General features: G+C 38.9%; 1 protein-coding gene across 10 annotated transcripts in view; it reads left to right on the plus strand.

Annotated features, from left to right (window-relative positions):
* The window catches only part of atp2b2 (ATPase plasma membrane Ca2+ transporting 2), an 819963-nt gene that overhangs the window by 129491 nt on the left and 670314 nt on the right, over positions 1–20158 (plus strand). For all 10 annotated transcript variants that reach the window (XM_043707907.1, XM_043707910.1, XM_043707911.1 and 7 more), the window contains exon 2: positions 14258–14327. The gene's annotated coding sequence lies outside the window, so the exon portion shown is untranslated. The remainder of the gene's footprint in view (positions 1–14257; positions 14328–20158) is intronic.

The following is a 20158-nucleotide window of genomic DNA, read 5'->3' on the forward strand; positions in this document are numbered from 1 at the left end:
GGTTGGAGGGGTGGGGTCTGAGGGCGGAGGTGCGGGATGTGGACGAGATGCGTTGGAGGGCATCTTTAACCACGTGGGAGGGGAAATTGCGGTCTCTAAAGCAGGAGGCCATCTGGTGTGTTCTGTGGTGGAACTGGTCTTCCTGGGAGCAGATACGGCGGAGGCGGAGGAATTGGGAATATGGAATGGCATTTTTCTGTGGTGGAACTGGTCTACCTTTTGCAAAAATGCCATTCCATAATCCGCTCCCTCTCCACCAGATGCCTGGAGGAAGAACACCTCATTTTCCGCCTCAGAACACTTCAACCTCAGGGCATCAATGTGGACTTCAACAGTTTCCTCATTTCCCCTTCCCCCACCTCACCCTAGTTCCAAACTTCCAGCTCAGCACTATCCCCATGACTTGTCCGGACTTGTCCTACCTGCCTATCTCCTTTTCCACCTATCCACTCCACCCTCTCCTCCCTGACCTATCACCTTCATCCCCTCCCCCACTCACCTATTGTCAGGCTCTCTGCCTTTATTCCTGATGAAGGGCTTTTGCTTGAAACATCGATTTCGCTGCTCCTTGGATGCTGCCTGAACTGCTGTGCTCTTCCAGCACCACTAATTCAGAATCTGGTTTCCAGCATCTGCAGTCATTGTTATAGAGAGTCGTAGAGATGTACAGCATGGAAACAGACCCCTCGGTCCAACCCGTCCAACCAGATATCCCAACCCAATCTAGTTCTGGGCCTTATTTTCCTTGTGACAAGTATATTTGCTATCCAGGAATTTGGACTACATTGTCACACTATTAGAGGGTTCCCTGAGCATGCTCGGTACTCGGAGGCTTAATTTACTGCTTTTTGTTTTATTCTTTCATGGGATGTGGATGATGTTGGTTAAGCTGGAATTTATTGTGCATTCTTAATTGCTGTCGAGGATGTGGTGATGAGCCATCTTCTTGATTGGCATGAGTTCTATATGACCATAAAAAACTGTGGCTGTAGCTATTCCGAAGACTGCTGAACTACAACCTCCTGTTGGGATTCATGCTGCATTGAGATCACCTTTGTCTTGCAGATAAGTCTGTTTAATAAGGTTTCTTTAATAGTGCTAATTCCTCTTTGCTGGCTAAGTGTTCAAATACAGTGAATGTACCAGTGTTTATGGGAACATGGACTGATAGCTATGTTGCCAATTGAATTTGGACTTCAGGATTGTTTTCAATAATACTGACTGCGAAGGCATGCCAATAATCTCAGCAACGCTGTGACATCTGTCTAATAACAAAGCAAATCTGGCCTAAATCAATCTGTACAGCAGTGAAATAAAGAAACTTCAACTCCAGCAATGTTATCATACATAAATACTTTATTCATTGTTCAAAAACAATTAATAGATTGGACAAACTAACACTTGTTTTGTGTTCAATACTTGCTTTAAAGACTTTTTAAAAATCAGGTATGTCTTAATCAAGTGAGCAGTGAACCTGTGGAATTCTCTGTCGCAGAAATGAGGCCACAACATTGAATGTTTTCAAGGTGAATACAGTTCTTATGGCTAACAGCATCGAAGGCTATCATGAGAAAGCGGAGTGGAAGGATCAGCCATAATCATACTGAAAGGTGGAGCAAGCTGAGAGGGGAGAATGGTCTACTCCTGCTCTGATCTTCTACGTTTATAAAATAACAATGCTTATAGAAGACAGCAGAAGATTGTAAATTTACTTGAATTTGTCGGGGCATTTCTCATTTCCAACTCTTTTAAAAGGATCGTTTGCCTTTTTGGCAATGGAAAAGGCCACCTTTGTTATTCTATTATAAGAAGATTGAAGAATTTTTTTCTGTTGAAATCTACATAAAGGCATTCCCTGAGTTTGATTCCACCGAAAGCGTAGAGATCACTTCTCTTTGACAGTGCACAATGCCCATATTTTCTACAAGGTTTACCATAATAATAATTATTTGTATATCTATTAGTTTCTGGTCTTGTTTGCAATTTGTGGGCACTCTGCTCACGAGTTAGATTAGTGGCACACAGAAAGTTAATTTACCAGAGACACTTCCGAGGAATATTCAAACTTTTTAGATGGATCTAATAAAACACATATGCCTGACATGTTGCACGGATAATTCAGTATTTCTTCTACTTTAGAGATTAATTCAGTTCATATTATAATGCGTGCACGTAAAGCTTCCAAATTCTGATATCTAGTAGCAATAGATGTTGTTTGAGGGAGTTGTAGACTTCTCAGTACTGTATTCTGGATTAGTGGTGCTGGAAGAGCACAGCAGTTCAGGCAGCATCTGAGGAGCAGTACCCATCTTGTATGCTGCAGATGTTCTGGAAAAGTGATGACCCTTTAAAATGTTCAGATTGAATTGCAACAGGAGAAGAACAAGTACAAAAAGAGTCCTGAGTTATGTTATTTGAGTATTTAGTATTTGAAAGATCCAGATTTTCAGCTTCATTTGAGAGCTAGCAAACATTTGTAATTAATTTGGCAAGAATTTTCCTATTTAAAGTCCCCTTCAATAGAAGGCTTGTAAATTCTTTGCCCCATTAGAACTGTAGGAGGTTATTGCATATCTGAAATCTGAGACTAGTGAGTTCGACTGGAATTATTTTTTGTTAGGAATGGAAGAACCTCAAACAACAGAATAACATGCACTTTTGGACTCAAATGTAATCTAGCATGACATTAACCTATTTATGAGTGCAGCAATCCATTGAAATCTCATTAGAACAAGTGTTTTAACTGGATGTGATTGTTGCTCGATTAGATCAGGACAAGGGCTGGAATCTGAAGAGGCTGTATTTGATCATAAGAGCCCCTTTCTTGGACTGAGTTTGTAATTATAGAATTTAGTAGTAATTGTATTTACTTGAGAGTATGCCTTTATACAAGGATTTAAATACTTAGAATGCCAATTTGTGACTCTGCTTTAGCAACTAGATTGCACAAGTGATAGGGGAGATTAATTAACTTTTATAACTGAGACAAATAATAACATGCAAATAAAATCATGTTTTGTAGCATTAGGTACAATAATTGTTTGTTTTGACGTCTCTTCATATTCCAGCTCACACAAATTTGCTTTAGTTGTTGAGCTGCTGTCTTTGTTGGGACAGTAATATTATCAGACATCTATTTCTGAATAGCATCATGTACGTTTGACCTGGAGCAACAGTATTGAATATTTTGACAGCTATCTGGCAAAATTACAGCCATTGGTCACACAACACTTTATGTAGTTGACTCCTTGCTGGGTCTTGCCTGTTGCAAATGGTCCTTTTTTATAGTAGATTGCAGAATTAGATTTACGAAGGGATTTCTGAAAATGACCTTTCAGCAAAAAAAGGCATTTAATTTATATCGTTGATTGGTGACTCTGATAAATTTTGCCATTAAGGAATCTTCCCATCAACCTATAAAATCAGTCACAAACGTAAACATTTCACTGCCTATTTCATTGAGTTTTTGAGTTATTTCTGAATATGGTACTTAAAATGGAGATTGCTGATAATGTCAATGGGGTTACTTGTTTGTAATGATAGTGTTAAAAAAACTGCATTGATGAGCACAATTGATGCTGTGTGATCTTTGGGTTTATGACTATTTCAAGCATCCACTCTCTCCACCACTGAAGCTCAGTAGCAGCATTGTGTGCTATCTACAAAGATCCTCAGACAGCATCTTCTAAACCTATGACCAACTCCATTGAGAAGGAAGTGGGCAGGAGGTACATGGGAACACCACCACCACCTTCAAGTTCCTCTCCAAGCCACTTACCATCCTGACATGGAAATACGCCACCATTCCTTGACTGTCGCTGGGTCAAAATCCTGGAATTCCCTCCTTAATGGCATTGAGGGTCAACCTCCAGATGGTGGACTGCAGCGGTTCAAGAAGGCAGCTCATCACCACCTTCTCGAGAGCAACCAAGGATGAGCAATAAATGCTAGCCAGCCAGTGACACCCACATCCCAAAAGTGAATAAATTAAAATAAGAAAAAATATATTACTTCAGCTTTCTTACATAGCCTTAATTTCACCTTCAAGCCAATACTTTTGGCAGTGCCATAAGTATTTGTATAGTGACTCAGTAGTTAGCACTGTTGCCTCACAGCACCAGGGTCCCAGGTTCAATTCCAACCTTGGGTGACTGTCTGTGTGGAGTTTGCACATTCTCCCTGTGTCTGTGTGGGTTTCCTCCTGCAGTCTAAAGATTTGCAGGTTAGGTGAATTGCCCATGCTTAAATTGTCAATTAGATGCATTAGTCAGAGGGAAAAGGGGTTTGGGTGGGTTGCTGTTCAGAGGGTCGGTGTGGACTTGTTGGACCGAAGGGCCTGTTTCCACACTGTAGGGAATCTAATAACAAATGAATTTAGTAAGATGGCAGGAGACAAAAAAAAATGATTCTTTTATTTGATTTTCAAAGATGTTCTTGTGATTAGATTCTCAGGATTTTCAGTTATTGGTATTGTTTCTATTTTTGATTGCTCACACATTCAGTAATGAGCAGAATTGAGTAGTATTTCAGAGATAAGCATGTTAGTATGCTTTTAGCCTATGTGGAGGCTTCAGACTTAGCAGGGTGAAATTATTCCAAATAATTATATATCTGACCTATCGTTCTAGTTACCATACAAGTTACAATAGCAAGAAAAAAAGGTCCAAAGTTGAAACATATTCTTCATTTAAGATTTTTATATAAAATACTCTACAGCTCAAAGCTCAACAACTTGGATTCTCCTTTTATATGTTAGGGTAGGCTTAGACTTGGTGTTAATGTCCAATAGAAAATTGCTTGGACATCTAATTGATGCCATTGAAAATTAATTTAAAGACTTTAATACAGTTATGACCATAAATATCCAACATTCCACTGGAAATACAAAGTTATGCAAGCTGCTTGAAAATCTAAGATTACGGATCTTACCTGTTGCTAATTTTCCACTTAAGAAATGGGAAATAATCACTAAAAATAATACGTTGGTCTATTCGTTAATCTGCTAAAGTACCCTTGTTAGGACACAAAATTTAATTCTTAAATAAATAGAAGTTTGGATCATTCAGAATTGAATTTCTCATTGTAGAAACTTTGCTAATTAGATCTGCTCATCAGTTTGTGGCTGCTTGTTATGAGGCATTTTAAAATAGTTTTCCCTTGAACCAATTGTGATGCCAGGAATTTGGTATCTGCATGTGCCAAGTACATAATTTTAAATATATCAGATAATAATGGAGGTTATTTGTGTGCTATGTACTACTTTCCAAAAGTGGTGTTAGTGGTTTGTTTTTCCTCCCCTTTTTATTCACTGAATTACTGCATTAAATCTGCTCAGTAAATTCCGACAAAACCCAACATTAAATAAACTGTGTTATCTGATTTCAGTTGGGTTACTTACGATTTTAGTAACTTTATGCTTTATTTTCATTGTGGGGAGCTGAAATATTCCATTTTCAGTTAAAGTGTCTTTCTCAAGTCTGATCCTGGTTCTGCAGGGTTTGTAACAACACTTTACTCACAATTTTCTGTTCTTCACCTCATTAGTTATGCAACCAGATTTTTTGGCATCCATCTTGTGGAATTGTCACTAGAGAAGTGGAACTGCTTGCCATTGTCAAGGCCTATCAGCACCATATTTAATACTCAACTGCCCACCATTTCAAATTCCGCAAGCCAAGAACTGTCACTCAGGATATGGCTCAGAATGCAACATTGGCTCTCTGCTATCTGGACAGGGACCTGTAGGTGCTAGTGACAAAGGAGAGCATGTCACCTCTCATAGCCAGCTTGGATACACAGTGGTGCAGGTTGGTGCTTTATCACAGGTCAATGCTCTTTTGCACTGTGTGACCTTAGAGGGTCAGAATGACTCAAACTCTGCCATTGCACATGTTTCTCACCTAGACTGTTAGACAACAATTCTGACTATTGCATGCATGATATCCTCTCAATGGCTCTCACCCACCTGTCTTCCCAGACTACTAACCTTCCCGCTGTTTGTGTTTCCTACTCAGTCACTGGGGACACCTCACCACCTCTCTTGCTTGAGCATCATTTTGAACTGCTCTTTCATTCACTTCCAACGTATTCACTCTCTCCCATTGCCCTGTTGCAGGAACAAATGTCTCACTCCCCAGAGAGATCTCCATTGCACCTTTACTGATTTAACTGTGATCTCTAGACAGGTAGCACTTAACCTACAGTACGAATTGTGGCCCAATCCTTGAACTGCAAGGACATGAATCTGGTAGCACCAAATGGCAGACCAACCTCCTGACTGACTGCAGTCCACTTTGACTCCATGGAAGACTGCTGCCCTTTGACTTTCACGCATGGCCACATGCTTGAAACACATACAATGTGTTTGCTGCAAAACCAGTCATGTAGCACTGTACCATATAACATCATGTCCACTCCCTTGTGTATTCAGTGTTCCCCTCTGTGACAACCACAGATTCTTTCCTTGGGCTTAAAAGCAATGAAAACCACAGAAACTGGCAGCATCCATGTAAGCACCAAGTGAGTAAGCACAAGAAATCAAGCCAAGAACCATAACTTTTCATATACGCGAGGTACAGGTGTGTCCCTGTACATAGAGTGACCTGGTAAAACTGTGCAAGGTCTAGGCCTCCCAGAGCTCCTGAATAAAGTCTTGGATGGCTAAGATGGTGTATGAGTTGGTTTGAGAGCAGGGTATCGAGACTGGTGATTTACCCATGCCAGTTACAAGTTGGAATTGTTAGGTCCTTGTCTGATTCACATCTTGGGAATTTGCATCATCTATTTACTTGGAAAAGGAGAATTGCTTGTGGCAATTCAGGCAAAATCAGGCAAATTGCAAAAGCCATTATTTAAAGCTTAATGGGAAAATAGGGAAATGGTTTCTTGATGTCAGATTCTGATTATTTTTCTTCCTGTATTTTTCTAACTTTCTCCTCTTTGCCCACACCACGACGGAGGGGAAAATTATGCTCATGATGTTGGACAATGTCAGAGCAGTATGTTGTAACCTTACCTTGGTGCTAATTGATGGGAAAAAGTATCAACAATGCATCCTTACAAGTACAGGCTATCTTGCGCAAGGGTGCAAATGATGTAACCTTGAGGACTTGGACAGGGCTTGCTTCTTTTTTGACTGGTAGCCAACAATTCCCTAGTTCCATTGAGTTTCTGCTAGTGCAACAAGTCAGATATTCTCAAGCACAATTCTGGAGTATTCTATAATGGCAATGCACAGAATTTCTGTTGTAATGTTCATGAGGGTATTTTTGAAGATGTGCTTTTTATTCTGCAATATCTTTAAAACAACATGTAATATCTTTGGATATGCAGAATTCAGCCTTTGGAAGCTAACTATGGAATATATAAAATTGGAGACACTAAAATATTGACTGAGTTCATATTAGACTAGTCTTGGCATGAGTAGATGCATCAAAAACTTGGTTATAATTATCAGTGATCTGATCAACACCAGTTTAACACTTAATTGGGCAATTAAAAGTTGACCATTACACCAGGTCGCTAAATTATCTGAGAGATTGTTTAATGGGTACTCCAACTGAGTTGGTTAAATGGAATAGAGTATCCATCAAATTGCTAAAAAATAATAAATTTAGTGTAAATTTGAATGGGTATGAAGATCAAAGTCTGTGCAGTATATAACCAACTTGGTGCACGATTTTGATGGTGATAAAGGCAATGTATTAAACATCTGCTTGGAGATGTCAATAATGGTTGAATTACTCAAATCATACTTATGTAGCTGCTTCAATTTAATGGGAATTTTTTGAGGCTTAAAGTTGCTATGTTGCTTAGGCTGAATGCAGAATCATGGATATAACAGATTTTGGTAAATGTACGCATATCTATAGCATTGGCATCTGGAAGACAGCCCCATTCCTTATGTGCACTTGAGAAAAAAATTGACAGTGGCTGTTCATCAGATTTTATGAGAACTTGTGTTTAAAGCTATCTTTAAACTTGTATTTAAAGCTCTTCTTTTGGCTATGGAAGTATGATGTGTGTGGGAAAGCAATGCTTTGGAAGAGGAATTACTTATGATTTTCCCAAGTTATGCCTCTTTGGTTTCCGAAAATATCAGTGAGTTTGAAGAGTGGGAAGAGTATCTTATCAAAGATTAAGTAAAAGAAACAAACTCTACATTATCTACGTAGAAAAATGCTGCAACAGTATTCCTTGTATCAAGACTAACATTTTTGCAAGTATAAATCAGGCTATAAATGCCAAATTAGAAAAATAAAAAGGCTGACACAGCTCTGTAAAGCAGACCACTCAAAAATGCTCTTAATACAACTTTATGACATGTGAAAACAGTAATTACACTGAAAGTATAGTGGGATGCAGTCTTCTAACTTAATTGCATACCCAGCATACTTTCATATGCATGGGAGCAAGCAAAACATTGTCTGAAGGTCTGAAGGGGATTATTAGTGTAGAAAGCACAGGGTTTATTTTCAAAAGGGTATTCCCACAGCCTGGAAAATGTTTAATTTTCAATCCCTTTTTTGGCGGTATTTTAGAATTATGGTGAGGGTGGGCATTACGTTTGCTCTCTGCTTAAAAAAAATGTTCAGTTTTATAGAAAGTGCATTGCTATTTATCTTTTTTAATTGTTGAGTCCAGCTACATCAGATATCTGTGGAAGTCATCCATTACTATACTGTAATCTAAAGAGTTTGATTTGTTAATCTCCTGCTGACCCTTTTTTATATTTGGTGACACAGCTATAATGCCAAGCTTATTTATGAATCCTCTCATAAAAATCCTAAGTTGGTAATGGTTTATGAAAATGCACTTTATATTTCATAATGGGCTTTCTGTACTTCAGTGCCTGCATTATAGCCATAATCTTGAAAAAGTTGAATGCATTTAATGTGAACAGCTTTGTCATAAGGGAAACATTCTTTAAATCATACACCATTCAATATGTAGATAATTAATTTGTATCTGATTGAATCTTTTAATTCAATGAATGCTTTCATTAGCAGGAACCCAGTTACTCTCTGGGTTGTTATTGTTTGTTAGATTGCTATTTATATTTAGAATTGGACAGCAAAAGGCTTTCAGAGATTTACAGGAGTTTTATTGTCAATGTATAGTTTAGCATTTTGCAACCATTCTCTTCTGGACCCATTCCCTGTCCAGAAGCCAATCCCCAAACGTGGAAGAACCCATCTCTTTATTTAAATCAACCTTCTCTGAGGCAGGTGGGATTTGAACCTGGATCTTCTGGTTTAATACTAGCTTTTCAAAAATTAAATTGCCACCAAATCACCAGTTTTCAAATTAAAGGAGCAATTAAGAAGCACTACCCACCAGCAGCAGTGCAGCAATAACAAAAGGGAAGGTTAGGGAAACAGGGAGAGTCTTAAAGTTCAGTTAGAGGAGGAAGAACCTAGCTGTTTGTTTTTACTAAATTCTCGTAGTGATAAAGAATCTAATATTGCCCTTAAGGTTTCAACAGCAAGACCAGAACCTTACTAATAATTGGTCACTGCCTTATTACCATCTATTTCCATCTTGTTAATACCTAAGTCACCTCATTTCTATGCAGTTGCAATTCTCCCCTCTTTCCCAGGAAGCCAGACAGTGCCTGACTTGAAAGTCAAGATAACTGGCAGCAGTAGCTTTGCAGTTGCCTCTCTGGGCCTCTATTTTAATGTCCCAACACCTGAGAGGTAGAGGAGAACCATGTCCTTGAAATGCTGCTTGGACATGGTTCTCCTCTACCTCTCAGGATCAACAAAGCACCAGCCTCCCCAAATGATCATGGCTGATATTGGGTAAGCTCAGACTTCACTTTGGAGCCCAGGGATGTCTGATTTGATGCTTTGCCATCTCATGAATGCACACAGGATGAAGCTCATGGATCTTAGCTTTACTTGTTAATGCCCAATCATTTGGTGTTTACTTGGAGGTTGTCAGCCTCTGCAGATTATGTAACCTTTGGCCAGAGGCCATGAATGTGTAGCATTTGTGGAAGATGAGATGGGTGAGAACCATTGGGTGGAAATGCTGTATGCAATAATGAGTGAAGGGAATAGTCCATGAGCATTGGTGACATTTACATATAGTGTCGAGTTAGATTGAGTGAGAGGTAGCACAGTGAAGGTAGTGTCACTTGTGGAACATAGAAGATTCCATCTGACCCTGGAGATGCCACTGGCCCAGGAATCTGGCTGTATTTGGTGCCATGGCCTCCCCTAGTGGTCCTCTGGGAATTGGATGATCTTTTTTCTCAATCGCCTTGTCCCTCAGACCCTCTAGGTGCCTATCTGAAAGCACGGGGCTTACTTCCTTTTTGGGGCCATTTCTATTTCCTAAGAGGGTGGTATGTGAAATAGTTCCTGGTTACCAGCATGTGAAGAAGTGTGCAGCTGGGCTTTAAATATGGCACCAGCGGTTCCAGCAGCACTGGGAATTTTGCCCCTCCTGCATGAGAAGGACTGCAAAGCAGCTGGCTGCATAACTGATGAGGTGTGGAGTGGAGCATAAAAAAAGTCACCATGATGGGGCACCTGGTGAAATTCCCCAAAAATTCCGCAACATCGAGGGCCGAAGGGCCTGTACTGCGCTGTATTCTTCTATGTTCTAAAATGGCACTATGCCTAAAATTGGAAAATCCAAGCCAATGTTACTTTCCCTATATTTGATTCAGCTAATAAAATTATTATTAAGAAAAATGTACATGTGATTGGGCATCAAAAGTTTCATTTGATGTCCTTGTTTGGCAAACTTTTTAAGGGTACAATAGCTCATCAAACCCTAATGATTTGGATCTTTACTTTAATCTTAGTTCAGTCTTGCTTTACTTTGAAAGATATAGTGTAATCGTAAAAAGATTATGAAGTCATTAAAAAAAATTCTAAAATTTCACTTGCCTGTCAATGTGCATTGTAATTATCAAAGATTGGGTAGTATAGTACAAATTAATGCTCAGAATCGAGTTAGAATGTGTGTTGAACTTGATTGTGACCTGAACTTGGATTATTTTTGGTTTATTTATGAAACCTCAGCAGTTCAGACTAAGTTGTACTTATGACCTTTCTCAAAAACAGAAAGTACTTGAGGGAGGTATTTGTGAATCTGAGAGTAGGGGTAAGTGACTGTGTACAATGAATTCAGATATAGAAATCAGTCTTTTCTTTAATTGCATCAGAGCCCTAGAGTAGAAACAATAAGAAAAGCAGAAAATATTTTCTATTTAGATGTTGTTATTTTTAATACCCTGTTTTCACTTTCCTACTATGACAGCTTCTTGTTTTTATTGCTTTAAACTTTGATGATCTCCCCTATGTTATTTCTCTGGTGCTCGATGACTGAATATTTATATAACAGCATGGGCCTGAAATGAATTTTTCATGAAGCAGTGAGAGAATGCTTACATGTTTGAATGAATATTTGAACACACAAAAGGGTAACTAGGGAGTGAATAGGTGCAGGAGATCGGGAGATACTAAATGAGTATCTTGCATCAGTGTTTACTGTGGAGAAGGACATGGAAGATATAAAATGTAGGGAAATAGATGGTGACATCTTGAAAAATGTCTGTATTACAGAGGAGGGAGTGCTGGATGTGTTGAAATGCATAAAGGTGGATAAATCCCAGGATCTATTCAGGTGTACCTAGAACTCTGTGGGAGGCGAGGGTAATGATCGCTGGACCCTTTGCTGAGATACTTATATCATCGATAGTCACAGGTGAGGTGCCGGAAGATTGGAGGTTGGCTAACGTGGTGCCACTATTTCAGAAAGATGGTAAGGTCAAGCCAGGTAACTATAGACCATTGGGCCTGATATTGGTGGTGGGCAAGTTGTTGGAGGGAATCTTGAGGGACAGGATTTACACATATTTGGAAAGGCAAGGACTGATTAGGGATAGTCAACATGGCTTTGTGCATGGGAGATCATGTCTCATGAACTTGATTGAGTTTTTTGAAGAAGTAACAAAGAGGATTGATGAGGGCAGAGCGATAGATGTGATCAATTTGGACTTCAGTAAGGCGTTTGACAAGGTTTCCCATGTGAGACTGGTTAACAAGATTAGATCTCATGGAATATAGGAAGAACTAGTCAATTGGATACAGAACTGGCTCAAAGGTAGAAGACAGAGGGTGGTGGTGGAGGGTTGTATTTCAGCCTGGAGGCCTGTGACCAGTGGAGTGCCACAAGGTTCAGTGCTGAGTCCACTACTTTTCATCATTACATAAATGATTTGGATGTGAGCATAAGAGGTATAGTTAGTAAATTTGCAGATGACACCAAAATTTGAAGTTTAATGGACAGTGAAGAAGGTTACCTTAGATTACAATGGGATCTTCATCAGATGGGCCAATGAGCTGAGGAGTAGCAGATGGAGTTTAATTTAGATAAGTGCGAGGTGTTGCATTTTGGGAAAGCAAATCTTAGCAGGACTTATACACTTAATGATAAGGTCCTCGGGAGTGTTGCTGAACAAAGAGGTCTCGGAGTGCAGGTTCATAGCTCCTTGAAAGTGGAGTCGCAGGTAGATAGGATAATGAAGGAGGCGTTTGGTATGCTTTCCTTTATTGGTCAGAGTATTGAGTACAGGAGTTGGGAGGTCATATTGCGGCTGTACAGGACATTGGTTAGGCCACTGTTGGAATATTGCATGCAATTCTGGTCTCCTTCCTATCGGAAAGATGTTGTGAAACTTGAAAGGGTTCAGAAAAGATTTACAAGAATGTTGCCAGGGTTGGAGGATTTGAGCTATAGGGAGAGGCTGAACAGGCTGGGGCTGTTTTCCCTGGAGCGTCGGAGGCTGAGGAGTGACCTTATAGAGGTTTACAAAATTATGAGGGGCGTGGATAGGGTAAATAGACAAAGTCTTTTCCCTGGGGTTGGGGAGTCCAGAACAAGAGGGCATAGATTTAGGATGAGAGGGGAAAGATATAAAAGAGACATAAGGGGCAACGTCTTCACACAGTGTATGGAATGAGCTGCCAGAGGAAGTGGTGGAGGCTGGTACAATTTCAACATTCAAGAGGCATTTGGATCGGTGTATGAATAGGAAGGGTTTGGAGGGATATGGGCTGGGTGCTGGGTTTGATTCCTGCCTCAACTAGATTGGGTTGGGATATCTGGTCAGCGTGGACAGGTTGGACCGAAGGATCTGTTTCCATGCTTACATCTCTATGACTCTATGACCTTTATGTCATGGTGAAAACCTGCAGAATTATAGACTTGTTTTAGCATCATGTGTACAATGTAATAACATGCAGCATAATCAGACATAATTGTCTTTTCACTATGAAAGATTAAAGGGGCAAGTTGGTGGGTAATTGTGTTACTGCCTTGCACTTGAACTGATTACAATGACTATTGAGGCAGCACAGTGGCTCAGTGGTTAAAACTGCTGCCTCACAGCACCAGTGACTGGGGTTTGATTCCAGCCTTGGGTGACTGTCTGTATGGACTTTGCACATTCTCCCCTTGTCTGCATGGATGTTCTCCGGGTATAGTTTCCTCCCACAATCCAAAGATGTGCAGATTAGGTGAATTGGTGATGCTAAGTTGCCCATTGTGTTCAGGGATGTGAGGTTAGGTGCATTAATCAAGGGTAAATGTTGAGTATTAGGGTAGGGGAATGGGTCAGGGAGGGTTACTGTTCAAAGGGTTGGTGTGAACTTAGGTCAAATGGCCTGTTTCCACACTGTAGGGATTCTATAAATAAAAGTTCAAAGTAGGATGGCAGAATTACAAACTGTTTCATCCTTCCTGAATAGGAGCAGTGATGGGCCAAACTGTTCCACATGTAAAATCACCTACCATGTAGTGAAATTCGTCTATAGTTGTCAGTGGCTAAAGAGGAGAATTTAAGGGACCACAGACTGAGACAGGTACTGGGAGGTAACCAACTAGCAATGCCCAAGAAAAATCTAAGCCAGTGTTTCAGTACGTTTTACAAACTCAACAGCAGCAGTCAAACCTGATGAGGCACAGAATTAATAAAAATTGTACTTAAGAAGGAATTCTGAACCCATCTCGTGCATTGTTCAAATTAATGTTTTCCTAAATAAGCAATTTAGATATTTACGTTCAGAATTGTTGAATCTTAAGGCTGCTCCTCAGTGAGTACCTTTTTAATTCTACAGCTGTTAACATTTCATTACAGTCAGTTGCAAGTAAATTGGATGCTTCATTAATATTGTTGATATTACCTCTTCTACTGGTGTGTATGTCAACGCTTTTAATTTATTCTTTCTTCTCATTTTAGGGACTTCGCTAACAGAAGTATTGTTCACATTCCACTTCAAGATTCCAATCTCAGGCCCTACACTTCAATGGTACTTTTTTCCACTCATGTTTTAATATCTCTGTCTTGATTAGTTATCTCCTTAGTAAACTAATAGTTCTCAGTTCCTACCCAAATAAGGGCGCATACGGTTACTGCAATTCAATGGGTATGGTGTATCTGCCCATGAAATTTGTATAATACTGTTCTGGAAATATGCCCAGCAGCCTTTTTCCATGATGATCTTAGACAGCCACAGCTGTATTTCTTGTACTTTCAGTATAAGTATCAACAAATGCTGTTGTATGTGAAACAAAGCAAGTCCAGATTTAGCTTATACACATAAGTAGCTATGCAACAACAGGACTGAACTGCTTCTTGCAAAATGGTTATCAGATTTGTTGCCACTACTTTGTTCTTAAAAGACCTGACGTATCCCAATATGTAGTAAGGGCAATGGTACTTTAACCCCTTACATACTAAACTGCTTATTACGTCGTTTAGTAATTTATTTAATTTGGCATATACAGATTGTTCTGTGGATAGTTAACTTGATGGACTTGAGGCAACAGATTGAAATTAGTAATTTCAACTCGTTCACTTTAACCAATAAAAAGTATTTTGTTCAGCTGATGTATTCCCTAATACAGTACTTTTGTAAAAGTGTGCTTATTAACCTTGAGGTTATCCATGGGTGTACGTTCCCTTCCTACGTAAAATATGTGAGTACAATAACACTTGGGCTGGGATATGTTAAAGACAGTTATACTAAGTTATATTAAAATGATGTCAGAAATAATGAGTGGTTTGTCAACATTTTCTAAATGCAAAACATGTTACATCCTTGAACCAGCTTCAACATAATACTTTACATAGTACTCCATCAATGTACTCTCATATTGCTCATGATGAGTCAGATGGTGTGCTCAGTAATAGAGAATGCATTTACATAATGCCAGGATTGCCATTACTCAGTAACCTTTTCATCCTCTGATCAGCTAAAGGACCATAACTACTTGCTAATATCCCTTTTAAGGTGAACTATAGTCAACCGCTGCTTACCAGATACCCATCTTTGGAAAGATTGGAGAAATTACTGCTCATTACCTCCCTTTTCATTTTCCAATGGAGAAAAGCATTGTTTGTATACTCCCACTATTGGTTGTCTGACATATCCATCTTCGACTGCCACCTCCTTAAAGTAATGAGAATGTCAGCAATTCTTATTTAATCAGTTCGATAACTCATCATTCCCAGTCAACAAACTCTTCAACTGTCTGATATTTTAAAAATAAATACTGTTAAAAGAATCTTTAAAAAACATGGTTTTTTTTTGTTCTTGAGTTACTTATCATGTCCTAGAGAAGAGTCTAAATTTTAGAGACTCAAGTGGAAGCTGAGAGAGGTAGCAATCTTATGTGTAAACCTTCGGTGAAATTTGGGAAATTATCCTTGTCTATCTCTTAACAATTAAGAATGATAATTTATTTCTCTCAACAATTGAAAAGAGTCTTCAAAACTGAAGGTAAATGTAAACCTGTTTCTTCCAGCAAGTGTAAAAAATGTTTCTGAATAGTAATTCCTTTCAGTTTAAAGTTTGCTGAATTCCACATGTGAATTTCAAACTGAAACAGTGAGAGAGACAGTACAGAGGTTTTTACATTTAATTTTTCATTACATTAAAGGTTACCCAACAACAATGTCAATGAATGCAATATATTTTTCAGGAATACAATCTGATTAAATATTTTTATTTATTTGAAAAATGTTGCAAAAGCCAATCTGAGGCCACAATGAAAGGGAACGACCGTTGTGTGTAACAGTTATTAGTGGCATTATTTAAGAATGTGGAGCCAAGTATCAGGATAAGCCTAATTATTTTCAGAACCATTATACTTTTATACATTCATTAATTTTGTATTTACTACAGAATAGTTTTCAACTTCAGGGATGTTTAATGGACTGCATTGTCGGAGCAAGACAGCTACTGAGCAGTTTACTTTGTTTTTGTGGTGGTTGCCAGCTGCTAAATTGGCTGCATTTTAATGAATGGAAAATTCTTATAAAGAGATAAAGTGAAATATTTTCTTTTAAGTGGTGGGACATTTGAACTGATCAAGATGTTTTTGTGCTGTGAAATTCTTTGTGGTGGTGCCTTATGAATATGGTGTGAGGTGCAATACCGTTAAGTTTCTAAATAGGTGCAAGCGGAGGGCATGGTTTATTATGTTGGTGGGATGCTTTTGGACTGGTTCTGGCTGACATGGTGAATAGCAATAGCTGGCAATTTATGTTGATCATCTGTTTTCATCTGGAATGCTATCACCTTTTATGATTTGAATGGTGGTGATGCTGGGCTTTTAATTTTATTGCATCTGAGGAGTACACTATCCATTAGTGTACCCAAGTGGACTTTATAACACTTGGAATGAAGTTCACGTTACTGTCTCTTGATTATTAACTGGCTGCGTGTTAGACTTGGGAGATGTTCCCTTGTCTAGTGACATGAGGCAGACACAGACACGTTTATGTTTCGTTTCAGGGCTGGTTTTTCTGGATTAGCCTATTTCCAGGGCTAAAGCTTGAGAGGTGCCACTTGACATCAACCATGGCTGACCAGGAGATGTTTCTGTGCTTACTCCCTGACATAGGCATGTTGGAAGGCTTTTGCTGTTGATTGTCAATCTGCTTTGACTGCATTAGGTACACACATTCCATTGCTATCAAATCCAGGTGTGGGACATTACCTGCTGTGCCACAAGACCTTCCAACCACTTCTTGGTAGAAGTGTAATCGACTGCATATGAAATAAAACTAGATAAAACATTAAAACATTTGTGGGCGGCACGGTGGCACAGTGGTTAGCACTGTTGCCTCACAGCGCCAGAGACCGGGGTTCAATTCCCGCCTCAGGCGACTAAGTGTGTGGAGTTTGCACGTTCTCCCCGTGTCTGCGTGGGTTTTCTCCGGGTGCTCCGGTTTCCTCCCACGGTCCAAAGATGTGCAGGGTCAGGTGAATTGGCCATGCTAAATTGCCCGTAGTGTTAGGTAAGGGTGGGTTTCGCTTCGGCGGGTCGGTGTGGACTTGTTGGGCCGAAGGGCCTGTTTCCACACTGTAATCTAATCTAATCTAATTACTGGAATGGTCCTGATGGATGGAATGTCCATTAGAACTCAATGACCACTTGGCATGAAAAAGCAGTTGCAATCCATGTTTTAATTGCTGCTTTTCATGTGAAAGTGTTTGGAGAGAGCATTTGTCGAGAAAATTGATTAACATTGACAAATTGAGCTGTCTTAAACTCTAAACAGTAGTCAAATTAGGAGTGAGTCATGGAAGCAGTAAGAATTTTCAGTTCAGTGACTCACCTCTGCTGTAAATAACCAGAATGAAGTATTCAGATTTACCATTTAGCACAAAATATATAAATAAAACTCGTTCTTTCTTTTACTTCTGTCCACGTTACAAGTGCAGAAATATTGTTTGTCAGCCTGGCAATCATGTCAAAATAGTAGAATTATGAAAAATTATTCCACTCTTAAGAGTGCACTTGTGTTTTATAAATAGAAATGTGCTCTTCAATTTGTATGTTTGTGATTTTTGCCTGAACTCTACTTTGGGCACTTAGATTGTGGCAATTTTCATAATTTGACTGTATACTGTTCCTGAGCACCTCATTAAATTAGTCAAATAACAACCCTTGTCCTGACCTGTTCAAAGACTATAGATTCCTTATGTAAATTATCATAGATCTAGCTTTATTAAAATCCTGACAAGATAATGCATTTAAACTAGGTTTCTGTTTCAATACAAATAACAGTACCCCTCTTAATTCTGTTCTTTGTATTAGTTTGAAAGGAATTCTGCTCGCTTTTCTTTATATTTCACTCTGTTTATCACACAGTCTTAGCACAACTACTCCATTGGATGTTCATATTTCTGGTGTCATTAGCATTTGTACAAGCTTTCCCTACTAAGCCATAGAGACTAGAAGAGAAGAACAAACTTCACATGAAATAGAATGATCTCACCGGTTCAACTTCTGCAGTAGGGTCATGACAGTGTAAAAATCAGAGATAGTTAGCATGTATTTGTTGGAGGGAGATCCTATCTGACTAATTTAATTGAGATTTTTTTTGAAAAATGACAGAATAAATTGACGAGGGTAGTGCAGTTGATGCGGTTTATGTCGACCTCAGTAAGGCTTTTGACAAGGTCCCACACAGAAGGCTGGTCAAAAATGGTCCAAAAAGGATTCAAGACAAATTGGCAAACCGGATCCAAAATTAACTTACAAAACAATATGGAAAGGGTGATGATGGAGGGTTATGATTGGACATCTGTGACCAGTGGTGTGCTCTTGGGATTGGTGCTGGGAACCTTGCAGTTTATTATGTACATTAGCATTATGTACAGTGGATGTGAATGCAGAAGTTATAATTATTAAGTTTACAGATGATATAAAAATTGGTGGTTTTATTGAGTGTGAGGAGGATGGTCTCAGGCTACAGTCTGAGGTTGATCAGGTAGTAAATTGGGCAGAGCAATGCCATATGAAATTTAATTCTGATAAGTATGAGTTGATGCATTTTACTGAGGAACAAAGGGACCTTGTGTACATGTCCATGAATGTGTCGACACAGATCAACAGAATGGTGAAGAAGCCATGTGGGATGCTTGCCTTCATTAGCCAGGGCATAGACTATAGGAGTAAAGAAGTCTTGTAATAATTTTGTAAAATATTGGTGAGGCCAGAGGTGGAATATTGTGTGCAGTTCGGGTTGTGACACTATTGGAAAGACCTGATTGCCTTGAAGATGGTGCAGAGGAGTGTATGTTGCCTACGATGAAAAATCTCAGCTATGAGGAGAGACTGGATAGGTTTGTTTTCCTTGGAATAGAGGAGGCTGAGGGGTGATCTGATTGAGGTATACCAAATTATGAAAGGTATAGACAGTGTAGATGGTGAGAATCCCCCCCATGGAGACTGTCTAAGATCAGAAAGCAGGGGTTTAATGTGAGGAGCAAGTGATTTAGAGGAGATCTGAGAGATTTTGTTTTTCACCCAGAGGGTCGTAGATGTGTGGAACATGCTGCCTGAGAGAGTGATGGAAGCAAGTACTCTCACAACATTTAAGGAGCATCTGAATAAGTACTTACAATGCCTATGGACCAAGTCCAGGTAAATTGGATTAATGTCATTTGGTGTTTGTTGGTCAACATAGACATGATGGGCCGAAGGGCCTGTTTCCCTGATTCTCTAAAATCATTTAGACTTTTTGAAGTGACAGCAGCACAGTAAATGTGAGAAATCAGTCTTCCATGATCATTTTAATTCATCTTAATTGAATGTTATAATTTTTAAACATGCTACAACAGATGCCTATTATGTTGCTGTATTATAGTTTAACCTAAATTCTGAACCATCTTTATTTATTTAAAAATCCAGTACAATTAGGAATTATGCCCTGAAAAGCTCCAGATAATAATTATTTTGGCATACTCCCTGTTTGATCTTGTTTAATGTAAAAAAAAACTGATTAATTAAACAGGACAATATATTATTTGCTGATGCTGAAATTACACAAGTATATAAACTCAATTTTGTGTCAATTCATTTTTTAATATTTTCATTTTTGAGTGTCCAATCTGCAAATTCTGGGATTGGGTTATTGCAATGGACTTATACTATTACTGAACAGACAGGTTTACACTTAGTGCTCTATCTCGTTCAAAAGAATCCAATTAATGGATTTAATGGAGAATGTGGAATAAGTTAGGACTGTCCTATTTCCTTTGATGCTTGAACAAATATCAAATTTTAGGAGACAACAGAATCCTGTTATTAAGGTTCTACTGTCAGCATTTTAATTATTACTGCA

Source organism: Chiloscyllium plagiosum, chromosome 18, assembly GCF_004010195.1.
Source record: "Chiloscyllium plagiosum isolate BGI_BamShark_2017 chromosome 18, ASM401019v2, whole genome shotgun sequence".
Classification (NCBI taxonomy): domain Eukaryota; kingdom Metazoa; phylum Chordata; class Chondrichthyes; order Orectolobiformes; family Hemiscylliidae; genus Chiloscyllium; species Chiloscyllium plagiosum.